The sequence below is a fragment of the Geotrypetes seraphini genome, chromosome 1, assembly GCF_902459505.1.
Source record: "Geotrypetes seraphini chromosome 1, aGeoSer1.1, whole genome shotgun sequence".
NCBI classification, from domain to species: Eukaryota; Metazoa; Chordata; class Amphibia; order Gymnophiona; family Dermophiidae; genus Geotrypetes; species Geotrypetes seraphini.
In genome coordinates this window covers 94,647,746-94,661,814 of record NC_047084.1, presented here as the reverse complement: position 1 = coordinate 94,661,814, position 14,069 = coordinate 94,647,746, and positions in this window count along the sequence as shown.

Genomic DNA, 14,069 nt, shown 5'->3' with positions numbered 1-14,069 from the left:
GCTATAGGTGGTTATACCTAGATTGTTCAGATGTGTTCCGAGAGAGGCAGTGTAAAGGTTGAAGAGGGTGGGGGACAGTGGGGAACCCTGTGGTACTCCGCAGGGGTTTGCCCAAGGTTCTGATTTTACGTTGTTTGATTTTACGCTGTAGGTTCTGGATTTTAGGAAGCCTTCAAACCAGGCGTATACTTTATCAGAGACACCTATTGCGTCCAAGATTTGCAGAAGGATATTGTGATCAACTAGGTCAAAGGCTGCGGTCAGGTCTAATTGTATAAGGAGCATTTTTTTCCCTGTGCTGAGGTGTTGTCTGATTGTGTCCATAAGGGAGGCTAGGAGAGTTTCTGTGCTGAAATTGGATCTGAAGCCAGATTGCGTGGGGTGGAGTATGTTATGGTCATCTAGATAATTAGTGAGTTGTTTGGCCACTAGGCCTTCTGTAAGTTTGACGTATAGCGGTATTGAGGCAATAGGTCTGAAGTTGGAGGGTTGGTCTGGTGGTCCTTTTGGATCTTTTTGGATTGGAGTGATGATGATTTTGCTGAGTACAGAGGGGAAAATGCCATCCGTGAGCGTGGATTGAATCCATTGTAGAAGTAGTGTTCGGAATTTTACACTGGAGGTGGTAAGGAGGTAGGAAGGGCAGTGGTTGTAGTCACAAGAGGCGTGGCTGTATTTTTTGTAGAGGTTATTGAACTCGGGCCATTGTATGTTGGTGAATTGAGACCAAGTTCTGTCTGCTGCTGTTGAATCTTTTTCTGTGGGGTGAGTTGTGATTATGCTTAGGTGGGATGGGGTAGAATCGAGGGTGGCTCTGGCATTGATAATTTTGTTCTTGAAGTGATCAGCTAGGAGGGTAGCTGATGGGATTGGGGTATTGTTTGTGGTTGTGTAGGGTTTGGTGTCTGTCAGATCTTTTAGGATTTGGAAAAGTTTTTTGGTGTCTTGGAATTCTGTGCCTATAAGATTTGAGTAATGAGTTTTCCTTTTGTCTTTTAGTAGTCGTTTGTATTGTTTGATGCTGCTTTTCCAAGCAGTTTTTGTTTGTTCTAGATTTGTTTTTCTCCATTTTCTTTCTAATCTTCTACATTGTTTCTTGAGTTGGAGCAGTTCATTGTCAAACCATGGGTCTGATCTTCTGTTGGTTCTGGTTTTGGTTTGTAGTGGGGCAAATTCATCAAGGATGTTGGTGGACATATGTTTCCAGTGAGAGATGAAGTTTTTTGGGTCTTGGTCTTGGAGTGATTCATCTACTTTTGACCAGAAGGTGGTTGGTTCGATATATTTGCGTGAGGTGTATGTTCTTTTTATGTTAGATTGAGGTGTAGTTTTGTTCTTGTTCCAATTGATTTTGAAGTTGTAGGTGAAGTGGTCTGACCAAAGCGATGGGGACCAGGTACCTTTGGGGGTTTGAATTACTGGGTTGGAACGTTGGTATGTCATGAATGCTGCAATGTCCAGTTGATGACCTTTTTCATGTGTGGTTTGTGGGTTTAGGATTTGGAAGGACAGGGCATTGAGGAAGGATAGACAGTTTTTTGCTGGTGTGGAAGTTGGGTCATCTAGGTGAAGATTTAGGTCTCCTAGGATAAGGTTGTATTCCGCAGTTAAGGAGTTTTGGTAAATGAAGTTTTCAAATTCCGGTTTCGCTGTGGTCCAGTTGCCTGGTGTTATATAGCAGAGCATGCAGTTTAATGAGTTATTTAGAGTAGTGCTTGTGAGATGGCAGGCGAGAAAGTCCATTTGTGGGGTGGATGTTTTTTCTAGTATGTTTAGGGTAAGGGAATCCTTGGTTATTATTGCTAGACCTCCTGTTGCTATTGTATTATTGTATTATTGCTAGTATACTGGACATACTTTAGTAACATTTCCATATTCTCATATGTTTCTTTCATATGTGCTGCATAGCCAACAGGTACTGAAGGATAAACGTTGCCATTGTGCAACAGAACAGCTTTCAGGCTTAACATTGACGAATCAATGAAAAGACGCCACTCTTCCGGGTTGTGATCACAACCAAAGACCGAGAACAATCCTTCAATGTCACAACAGAAACAGAGACTGTCGACTTGTGCAAAAAATTTGGTTATATCATGATGCCGGTCTCGAAACACAGAAATTTTCGTACCTGGTGATAGCAAACACCATTCCTGCAGTCTCGAACCTAGCAGCTCAGCTTTTGCTTTTGACAGACCCAAATCTCTGACCAAATCGTTCAATTCGGACTGTGTTATCAGATGTGGATCGCCTGATGAGGATGGTTCAAAATCCGGGTCAATGTCACTGTTAGAACCCTGCACTGCAGTTTCTTCATCTGGTTCGTCTAAGGTCCAATCCTCTGGTGGTTTCGGAACTGGAAGACTGTCATCATGTGGCATGGGTCTCATTGCTGAAGGCAGATTAGGATATTCAATTGACTTCTTGTTTTTGGCAGAGAAACCAGACACATTAGTCAAACAGAAATAACAGTCCGTCACATGGTCTTTCTGTTCTCGCCATATCATCGGAACAGCAAATGGCATCGTCTTTCGAGTACCTCTGAGCCAGGCTCTCAGACTAACAGCACATGTCGCACAGCAAATGTGAGGCGCCCATTGCTTGTCTTGATCACCTATTTTGCAGCCAAAATACAGATGATAGGCTTTCTTTACAAGGGCAGTCATCGAACGTCTCTGAGGCGTAAGTGTATATTCCCCACAGATATAGCAGAATGTGTCGCGGCTGTTACGACACCGACGAGACATATTGCCCGACACCAAAACGTCTATAGCATCAAGCTTACTTACTGTTATATTGCTACAGCTACTATACTACTATACTTTACTATACTGATACTATATACACACACGGACTATCTATATTAACCAAATGAGCAGGATCGGTGTATGGAAGCCACCATTATAGCATGGTGAGACAGCGCAAGCTCGTTCAGACCTGCCCAGACATGCCCAGGATGTCATCTTCCATAAAACAGCTTCCAACCTGGCTAGATTTTATGCATGGACATACCCAGGCGGCACAAACCGTTGTTGATAAGACACTTATGGGAGAAAAAATTGTTTGCATCCAAATATAAGAAAAAATCACGACAAAATTGAAGATTTCTCTGAAATGGTACGTGATGGGTAATTTTTGATGTAATATTCATGATCAGCACCCAAAATTCTATAAGAAACACCCAGCAGTGTTCAGGAAGCAAAAACTTTGTTGTGCAGTGAAAGTAAGGAGGGGAATTTTAAAGGTAATTTTATGGGGGAATGGAAAGCCAATGAGCATTTTTAAGAAAAGGGACCAGAGAAGGAAAGTCACCAAAGGTCTGGGTGTCAACGGGTTGGCTAGGCAAAAGGGGGAGGAGCCAAAGACACCAAGCGCCTCTTTATTCTATAAACATGTGCCCCTCCCAGGTTCACGCCTCCCTTGGATTTGCATGCTCTGGATTTTGAATGTACAACTTACAGAATACTGACTATGGGTAGTTAAGTATGTAGCTGCCAATTATAGCTGATAATTAGTTGTTAGGGCCAATTAGCATCTAATTCATCTCTTAAGTTAGATGTGCAACTGACCTTATTCTATTGGTTGTGCGAGTAAAGTTGCACGCTAGTAGGAAATTTGGACACGAAAATTTGGACACTCAACTATAAGCCCTTTATGGTACCCAGCTACTGTGAAGGGGCCACATAAAGTATTTCTATATAGTAGGGCCATGAGCCGGGACAGGTGCTAAGCCGGCAGGCCATCGCAAGCACTCCTTACACTGTCTCGCTCCTCCGATTAAGCCAGACCACACCAGTAACTACAAAGCAAACGCCCAACTTTTTAATTTCTTCTTTCCAACGTGAAAAGAGGCACTCTTTAACTGCATGGTTTCAGAACGGGCAACACTATTTAAAATCTCTCTTTTAAAAGCTCTCCCAATAATCAGTCTCCTGGAAATGATCCTCCGTTCTGGACGGACCTTGATCTAATGGTGGAGACTGCCCAAAAGACAATTCTCTCGTCCAAAGCTTGAGTTTAAGAACCCTCTGATGATGTCGCTCATTTTTGAATCCACCATTCAGAGAGATCCAAAAACTGCTTGGGTCTCATACACTGCAAACTTCCAGAAGTTGCGGGAACCCAAAGGCTGAGTTTCCAACTACCTTCTGGAGACACTCAGTCTGCACATCCTCTATACCTTGTTTACCCTTTTCTCCCTTCACTACCAGTGCAGAGCATTGTTTTCTCAAACCACCCACTTAGGATTACTATAATTGTGAAGACAAAAAAAGAGGACACATGACCCAGCCCCACCCACACCCCACCTCTGCCATGCCCTGCCCCTGCCTCCCACTAGTCTTAGTTAAAACCCCGAAGCAGCCAAGAGTATTGGCGAAACAAGGTTCCTTGTTGAGAATGTGTGGGATGGCAAGTGTGAAGGAGGCCTGTTGCTGAAAGACAGATGCTGGAGTGAAGTCTCATTTTCAAGTCCCGTTCTGTGCACCTGAATGGTGTGTTTTTGGTTTTCCATTTTTAAACCTTGTTCGATAGAGGTGGGAGTTCTTTTTATGCCTATGATATGATTGAAAGCAGCCAGAAGTGATTTATTCAAAAGTGCTGCTACATTAAGAGGTGGCTTTTGATATAATGACCATCAAACAAATATCGGAACGGTTTACAATTGCTACAATTGAAGTTTTAAAAAAAGTAATGCCTCTTACATCTAAACATTGTAAACTGAAGAACAGTATCTCATGCCAATCACAGGGTGTACTCTATCTACAAGAGCTATTTTCATTGTCTCCAATCTTTTCAGGCAAATTCTTGTGATAAAGAGTTTGTAAATGTGTTAGTTAGCTCTCTCTATCTCAGGAAATTATTGAAAGCTTACTTATTTAAGAAATTTTTGTAACTTCTAGGTCATTTGTTTTTTTTATTGTCGCTGTTTCAATTTTCTTTTGTAAACTGCATAGAATGCCGCACTACGGCATGTAAATACATTTTTATGTTATGCTATGTGTTCATGTTCACGTTTGCATGTGGGACAAACATCCCGTGTTTTAAGGATTCGTCTGTCAGAACATAAGTCCTGTTTGAACACTAGAAGACTTGAGGAACCTATGGCAGCTCATTGTTTACAGTATCAACGTGATTTTGGTTCCAAGAGTTGTATTGTTTTGGAGTAGTGCACGTATTCCATTAGGCGAGGCGATCGGCGCCGGTATCTTCGGCAGCGCGAGCAGTGCTGGATTTAGGAACTGGACACTGTTCAGTCCAAGGGCTTAATGTGCGAGTTGAATGGGCCACCTTTTTTGGGAGGAAGAAGATTTGATTGGCTGCCGGGAGTTGAGGAGTCGTGTTTTCTGAGAAAGAAGGTGTAGATAGCTTTGGAGTGCCTGGGTGAGCCAGTGCCAATTTGAGAATGTGAAAGCGGAGCGGTTACATATGTGCTGAAGCAGCCATTGGCGAAACAGGGATTCCATGTCGGACTGAGGACCTGTGGACCATGAGTGTTCTATTGGATCAATTGGAAACAACAGCCAGTGAAACCAGCTAAGTACGTTAGAGAGAAAGCTAAGTACTTGATATTGTACACGATTGCCTGTGTCAGTTTGGGACAGTTTATACAGTGAATCCTGGGACTTTAGTTGACTGCTTGCTGGGAGAACTTTGAGAGGATATTGAAGATACAGTGTTCCCCCGCGAATTCGCGATTCGTGGACTCAGTTATTCGCGGTATTTTCTGACTGCCTCTTCCGATCAGAAAATACAGGGAATGAGTCTGCAAATCAGCCTTCTGCACAGCCGATTCCTCCTCCTCTCCCCCCCCCACCCGATCAGCCAATCAGCCTTCTGCACAGCCGATTCCTCCTCCTCTCCCCCCCCACCCGATCAGCCAATCAGCCTTCTGCACAGCCGATTCCTCCTCCTCTCCCCCCCCCCCCCACCCGATCAGCCAATCAGCCTTCTGCACAGCCGATTCCTCCTTCTCTTCCCCCCTGGTCAGCCAATCAGCCTTCTGCACAGCCAATTCCTCCTCCTCTCCCTCCCCCCCCGGTCAGCCAATCAGCCTTTTGCACAGCCGATTCCTCCTCGTCTCTCCCCCCCCCCCCCCCCCCGGTCAGCCAATCAGCCTTTTGCACAGCCGATTCCTCCTCCTCTCACCCCCCTCAGTCAGCCAATCAGCCTTCTGCACTGCCGATTCCTCCTCTCCCCCCCCTTCCCCGGTCAGCCAATCAGCAATACAAGGATGCACTGCATTCGTGCGTCACATCTGAGTCGATGGTTCTCTCTCTGACGCTGCGGAAGTGTGGTGACTTTTCTAAACGAGTGAAATCTTGCAATACGAGTACATACTACAATACAGTATTTTCTATTAAAGTTTTTGGGTTGTGGAACGAATCGTCTGAGTTTCCATTATTTCTTATATGGGAATTCGCTTTGATATATGAGTGCTTTGGATTACAAGCATGTTTCTGGAACGAATTATGCTCCCAAACCAAGGTTTGACTGTACTTTATTCCTTTTGCTTTGTTTTATTTCTATTTAATTCTCCATATTATCTCAAAGTGTGGACTAGCACAACAACCACACCATTTCACTCATATAGGAATGGTTATGGGGTAGTTCTGAAAGGAAGCTGAAATCATTCTGAAGTGATGTAATTTTAAAGTGAGCACGATCTCTAAGACTGGTCCCTGTAATGCCTGAAGCAGTCGTTCAGCAAAACATTGACCACTGTCCGTGGCACCGAGTCTTCGGTTAAAGCAGATAAGTTATGTTTCTGTTTCTAATGATTTATTTATTTTTTTTAGCTATAATTTCTTCATGGCACAGAGTTGAGTGTGAATCACTTATTTGGGGGGGGGGGGGGGGTTATGCCTATGAAATAATTGACCATAAAGCCTCCCTAGTGCTGATAATCAATCCTGTGTTGGATTATTGCAATGTTTTGTATCTGGGCTTGTGGGGAGCAGGATAAAACACGTCAACCTTGGGACAAACAAACTTTATTTCTATGAATTCAAATGAAATACAAGAGCACATGAATAAAAATACATGTATAAAAAGTCCTATGGATGTAATATCCTTATGTTGAAAGGATTCAGCCAATGATCCGACACAGTCCGTGTTTCGGCCCCCAGATGGAGGCCTGCCTCAGGGGTGTTGGTTTGAGAAGAATACAACACTAGGTGTCACTCCAGAGCTGAGAATACAAACTATAAAAATTCTATAAAAATACTAAGAGCATTTGAAAGGCTCATAGAAAATCCAAAGGACGAAATCAACAGGTACACAATGGAGTGACAACTAGTGGTGTATTCTTCTCAGACCAACAGACACACCCCTGAGGCAGGCCTCCATCTGGGTGCCGAAACACAGACTGTGTTGGGTCATTAGCTGAATCCTTTCAACATACATCCATAGGACTTTTTATACATGTGTTTTTATTCATAGAAATAAGAGTTTGTTTGTCCCAAGCTTCATGTGTTGTACCCACTCCCCACTTGTTTTTTTTTTGTTGGATTTTACACGAGGTTTCTGATCCTTTTACTCTGCTCTATATTGTATTTGTGCTTACCACAATGTGTTCTTAGGTCCATGCAACTTGCTCAAAATGCTGCTGACCGCTTGGTGGCTCATGTCTCTCGGTTTGAGCACATTACGCCTGTTTTGAAAGAACTGCATTGGCTGTCAATCAGGGCTCGTATTGAGTTTAAGACCCTGTGTTTAATTTTTAAACTATTGAATGCTGGTGGTCAGGAGCTGTTGAAAACGTTGGTGCACTTTTACATTCCATCACAGAGTTTACGTTCTAGAGATAAGCTTTGTCTCGATGTGCTCTCCCTGTCGGCGGTTAAACTTCTGAGTCACCGAAAAGTGATGTTTTCTGTTCAGGGTCCGATTTGTTGGAACAGACTCTCTATGGATCTTAGGCATAGAGTTTAGAAAAAAGCTGAAAACCTTTTTATTTTTACGTGTTTTTTCAACCAGTAGCAGTGAGTAATGAACTAGTTAAGCAAAAGCAATGGAATAATAATAATAATAACTTTATTTTTGTATACCGCAATACCACAAAACAGTTCAGAGCGGTTTACAGGTTAAGAGACTGTACATTTACAGCGAAGTTACAGCATATCAGAAAACAGTTCAGCATATCAGAAAACAGTTCAGAGCAGTTTATGCAGTGGAGGTGCAGAGAATAGTTAACAGTGTATGGTATAAACCAGTGACAATTACAAAATGATCCAATCGTTGTTGCAAGGGGGGTGCCAACCGGGGAAAAAGGGGAGGAAGGGTAGGGAGGGAGGCGAGGTTGGGATTATTAGTTTGGTAGGGAGGGCGGGGGTTAGAGGAATTTATCAAAGAGGTATGATTTGAGAGATTTCCTGAAGGATAGGTAAGTTGGGGGCAAGAGAGATGAGGGTGGACAAGCAGTCATTCCATTTGCCTGCTTGGAAAGAGAGGGTTTTGTCGAAGAATCTTTTGTAGATGCATCCTTTTGGAGAGGGGTAGGCAAACAGGTGGGCATTGCGTGTACGGTTAGAGCCTGGGAAGGCGAAGTGGTGTGATAGATATATCAGGGCTGAGCCAGTTAAGGTTTTGAAGCAGAGACAGGCGAATTTGAAGATGATCCTTGCTTCGAACGGTAGCCAATGAAGTTTTTTATAGAAAGGGCTGATATGGTCTGACTTTTTGAGCCCGTAGATGTTTTGTTGGTGTTTGTTCATTGTTGGTTGTATTGTTATATGTTTGTTTGTTAAATTGTAATATGTTCACTGTATTATGTTGTTTTGTTATTTTATTGACATATATATTGTATGAATTTGCATGTTTTATTGTACTCCGCATAGAATTGCAGGATATGTGGAATATAAAATTTTTAAATCAATCAATAAATAAATTTACTGCTGGATGTGGGTCTCTAATTTAGCATTTTTTCACGTTAACTCTGTCTCTGCATTGTATTATTGAGAATAATGAATGTGAGTAAATTAATAGGTCCTGCCTAGCTTGCTTTTTGATGATGCTGGAAGAGTTGTTTTTTTAAAAAAGTTCCTTATTTATTAATTTTCATTATGAATCAAACATAAACTTGTACAGAAAGGAAATCAAAGCAAAGCAAATGGAAGAAGACAATTTTATAAATTAATTACAACAAAAAATTAATATTAGCTTAAATTTCAACTCAAGTCCTCAATAGGAACCAATATGAATGTTAAAGTGATTTATTAAAGAAATTTATAAAATTAACTAGCTAGTTGGCTGAGATAGGGCAACTTTCCTTCAACTTGCACTCAGATCTCATCTTTTTCCAGGCGTGACGTAGACAGGAACGTCGACAGTTGGAAAGGTTACAAAAAGACAAATTTTTGCTTTTGATAATGTATTATACATTTGCATGGATGATGCTGGAAGAGTTTTGTTGGTAGATAATTCAGAGTATGGTACAGCCATAAAGAATACTGAGTCCATGGCAAACCAGGTGCCTGGCATGTTTCTGGATGGTAATCAGCTAAGGGAAGGGAGAGTATGGTAATTAGATATTTGTTAATTTATTTAATGTATTTTGTTATGTGATAATTGCTATAGAGTTCAGCCCCACCCGTAGTGAGTGAAATTGAGAGTGGGTTGCACATTGAGATTAGTCAGAGTATTTTTGAGGTAATTTTTTTATAGCATTCTAATCTTGATTTTGTATTAATATTTTAATGCTGTAATCTGGTTTTGGATTTCTATTTGCGCAAAAGATGGTCTAAATATGTAAGAATGAATGAATGAGTTATTATACGTTAACTTTATATATTGCATATCAGAATCAAGTCTAGAATGCTGAAATTAGAAAAAAAGATGTTTAAAAAAGTTTATGAATCTTGCATAGACACAGATGGTATAAGAGTTGCAAAAATATTAGACATTTATACTCCATGGAAAACATATGCATTGCATATTCTATTTTAATGTACTCATACATATCCATATGGAAGAACAGATATCCAATTTGCTTACTTTCCTCAGCATCTTTAATAGCACAATGAAAATTGTGAAGCTTACCGTATAATTTAGTCTCTAAAGAGTTCATTGTGAATGCAATTAACAAAGTCATTTACCTGTGTAAATTGGTTGCCTGAAACTTGCCCTCCCCCAGTATGGCTAAAAGAATGCCCACTGCAGACGAGCATACATTCTTTTACTCATGTGTAGGAGAAATGTCTCCAGAGATTGGTTCCAGGAAATAACAAGTGTAAATCATATTTTTATGTCTAGATGTGCTATTTTCCTTTCAAGATCTACTCACACACACAAAAAAACAAAAAACAGGTGTGAATATCTATGGGTTCAAGCTTCAAAGGGAAAATATGTGTGTAGTTTTTCTCTGATGCAGTTAGAAAGTATCCCTTACCCCTCAATTTGCCCCCCATGATGGGTACTCTAACAATCACTTTCCATTATATAACAGAGTGCCTATGTGAAAATTCAAAAAAAAAACACAAAAACCCATCTATTTTAAGCCTAGTTTGTAAAAGCAATTTAGGTGTCAAAGAAGAGTGATAAAACTCTGTCACAAGCATGTCTTCTAGACCAGGGGTCAGCCCACAACCCCGGCCTCTAGCAGGGGTGACAAAACGGATCAAAATATCTCCATGTTTATTTTGGATAGATTTGCCAGTATAAAGATTCCTGGACAACAGAAAGAGAGGCTGTCAGCCCAGCCTTACGTTGCTAGCCGTCAGCATTTTCTGTTGGCCTAACCAATGTCAGCAGAGGTCTATGGGACATTATATCAACCTGAATCTGGAATGTTGATACAGAGAGACCATTAGGCCCCGATTCTGCAAACTGCGCCTAACTTTAGGTGTGCTTTAGACGTCTGTGCCGCGCAAGTCGCGCTCAGCGTCACTTAGGTGTCCGGTACGTATCTCCAATAATACAATTTTTTTCATTTGTAGACGCTAGGTAGACGTCCCTACAATCTATTTAGTTATATGTAAAAATGTGTTTTTTACGGATTCTGTTCCATTATTTCAGGATTGTAAGCTTTAACATAATAAAAACACAGTATACCATCTTTTTAAAAGGATATTTATAATATATTATTTTCAATGGGAGTTGAACTGGGACCATCAGTGTGTATCTTGGAAAAATGTGACATGCTTACACGCTAATCTTCATTCTAATCCGCTGTGCTAGCCAATGAGCCATACAATAATAGCAATTCTGGTTTTATTATACTGTTCCATATAGGCAGTTAATTCTGCTAGGATAGATGCCAGGAGACAACACAAGCTGGATCTCACTGCCCTGTCAAATTCTTTTTTTTCATTATGTCAGGATTGTAAGGTTTAACATAAGAAAAACAAAAAAGGTAACACACTATGCCATCTTTAAAAGGATATTTATAATATTTTATTTTCAGTGTGAGGTACTGACAGGGAGTTGAACTGGGAACATCAGTGTAGAAGGGTGTAACTTTAAGTTGTGTGCCACAATGGAAGCTGCATAGTAATTGTAAAATTAGGTGCACTATAAGGAATAGCTGAGCGTTGTTTGGGCTTTAGATAGACATGGTTTGAGCTTCAGAAAGACAGCAGTCGGATAGATACTATTTAGGCAGCCCTGTAGGTCATCCATTGAGCTTTGTTTGGGCTTTAGATAGATGTTTCTCTGAATGGGATTTAGGCAAATTTTGGATGTTTCCAAAGTGATCTTCTAAATACAGTTCAGGGATTTTATTCTGTGATTCAGCCAGCACATAAATAGGACACATCCATACAAGCATATTGAATTTAAAACTTACTCATCTCCTGGCTAAATAAGCAATGTTGTTAGCTAATTACAGCACATGAAAATCACAGCATTAGGTTTTTTTGCTCCAAATAACACTTTCTTTCTCGCTAAACATTGCTGCAATCAGCTCATTCTTCAAAGCAAACAAAGTCCATAACTTCATCTGGCAAAGCTTAAAAACAGAATAAAACACATAACAAACCTGAATGTGGCTTCTAGTTCATTGCAAATGGAGGTATGCAGTTGCACAATGCTGACCTCATTGTGAGATCATCAAGGTGAACCTGCAAGTTACAATGCCATCGTTAAACAATGGACTGGGAGTTGAACTCACAACTTCTGCAAGATCAGCACAGAGCTTTTACACATTGAGCTACACCACATCATACTCCAGTTTCTCTGACTCCCCTGTCATATCATAGCTTAGAGATCTGCTAAGGTATCATATGCTTATGGTTTAAAGCACTGCATTCATTATCTCAAAAGCCAGAATCTCAAATATGGTTGAATAAATGTGATATGGAGTCAAATACTGCTGTTTATATCAATTGCAAACTCCTCTTTTGGAACTTTTTGCTTCTAGTATTGCTAATGCTGTGCTGTTTGAGATGAAAATTAGATTTGATTGGTCTGTAACTTGTAATTTTTATTAAAATGAGTATTGTGTCAGCTGAAATACATGAGGGAGTTGAACCCACACCAGGCTCACACGCTAACCTTCATTCAAACTGCTGTGCTAGACAATGAGCCATAAAAGAATAGCAATTCAGGTTTGATTATACTGTTCCATTTAGGCGTCGTTATGGCTGTAGCTATGGCGTGCTTGCAGCTCTGTAGCGGAGTGTTCGAAGCACGCCTAAATGGCTACAGTTAAGCATATCTTAAGCTGTCAGGGTAAGAAACCTCTCCCCTGACTGAAAGAAGCCATTTCTGGCTCACCAAGTTAAGGCACCTTGTTGCACCTTGTTCATCCTCTCCAGCTCTCATATAAAGCCATTTTCTCAAATATTATGCTGTTTGCAGGCTGTGTGGCAGGAGACATGCCAGCCAATGCCCCCTCCATGAAACATAGTACAGCTACCCTGTTTGCTACCCCACTTCTCTCCTTTGCAGCCTGGGCCTCAAGGAACAGAAGGTCAGATGTACCAGTTTGTAGTTTACACATGACACCAGCCTACGTTGCAGTCTTGTGAGCTGTGCTGCTTGTTTGTAGCCTCTGAACTAGAGTACTCCCCTGAAATTCACAGGGGTTCCATTCTAGGAACCCCCGTGAAGTTCAAAAAAACCACGAATACAGTTTTTCGCCTGTCAAAAGGCAGGGGAGATAGGAGAGGGCAGTTGAAGCGCCGACGGGTGAAGAAAATCACTCGCAATCTGCTTTGACACGCAGCTCCTGATTGGTGTAGCCCAACTTTACTACAGGAAGAGGCGGTTGGAGCAGACTGCGAATGAGTGAGTCTGCCATTCGCGAACCGTGAATTCACGGGGGGAATGTTGTACATGGATTTTTGGAGGGGATGAGTTTTATGTTTTTATATTTAAGACAGTCAAGGACCCTATAAGACCCCTGAGGAAGACATTTTTAATTTTGCTGAAACACGGCCCATGTTGGGTCATTTTTATTCTATACATTATTTGGTTTCTATCCTGTGGCTCTCTTGTGGATTCTTTTTATGTTTATTGTTTTTAAGTTATTTGGACGCTGATTACACCACAAACTGGTACATTTGATCTTCTGTTCCACAGTCTTTCAGCTGTCTTTGTAAGTTCTGTATTCTCGAGATGAGGGCCAACCAGTGGGAGGGCCCCGGGTGCCATCTTGCTTAAGGCGCCGGCACCCCTCCTCCTCTCTGCCCCCTTCCCACTTCTCCCCCCCCGCCACGCGCATGTCCCTTCCCCTCCGCGTACCTTTTTAACTTCAGCGCGAGTAGCCACCAACTCACTGCCCACATTGACTTTGGCGCTTTCTCTGACATCATTTCCGGGACCCACTCCTAGGAGGTGACATCGGACAGAGCGCCGACAACGACATGGGCAGTATGTTGGTGGCTGCTCATGCCAAAATGAAAAAGGTGCGGTGAAGGAGCTTGCGAGCACAGTAGGGGGGCAGGGAAGAGGCTGGGGAGGGGCGCTACCACTCCGGGAGCCTATCACCCTCACTAAGCCACTGGGGCCAACTGAAGCTGAACAGCTATGGTCTGCTTACAGAATTAGGATATGCCATTGAGCAATATCTGTAGTGAGCAGGATTGTCCTAAGGTTAACAGATACCCTAGGTCAGTGGTTCCGAACCCTGTCTG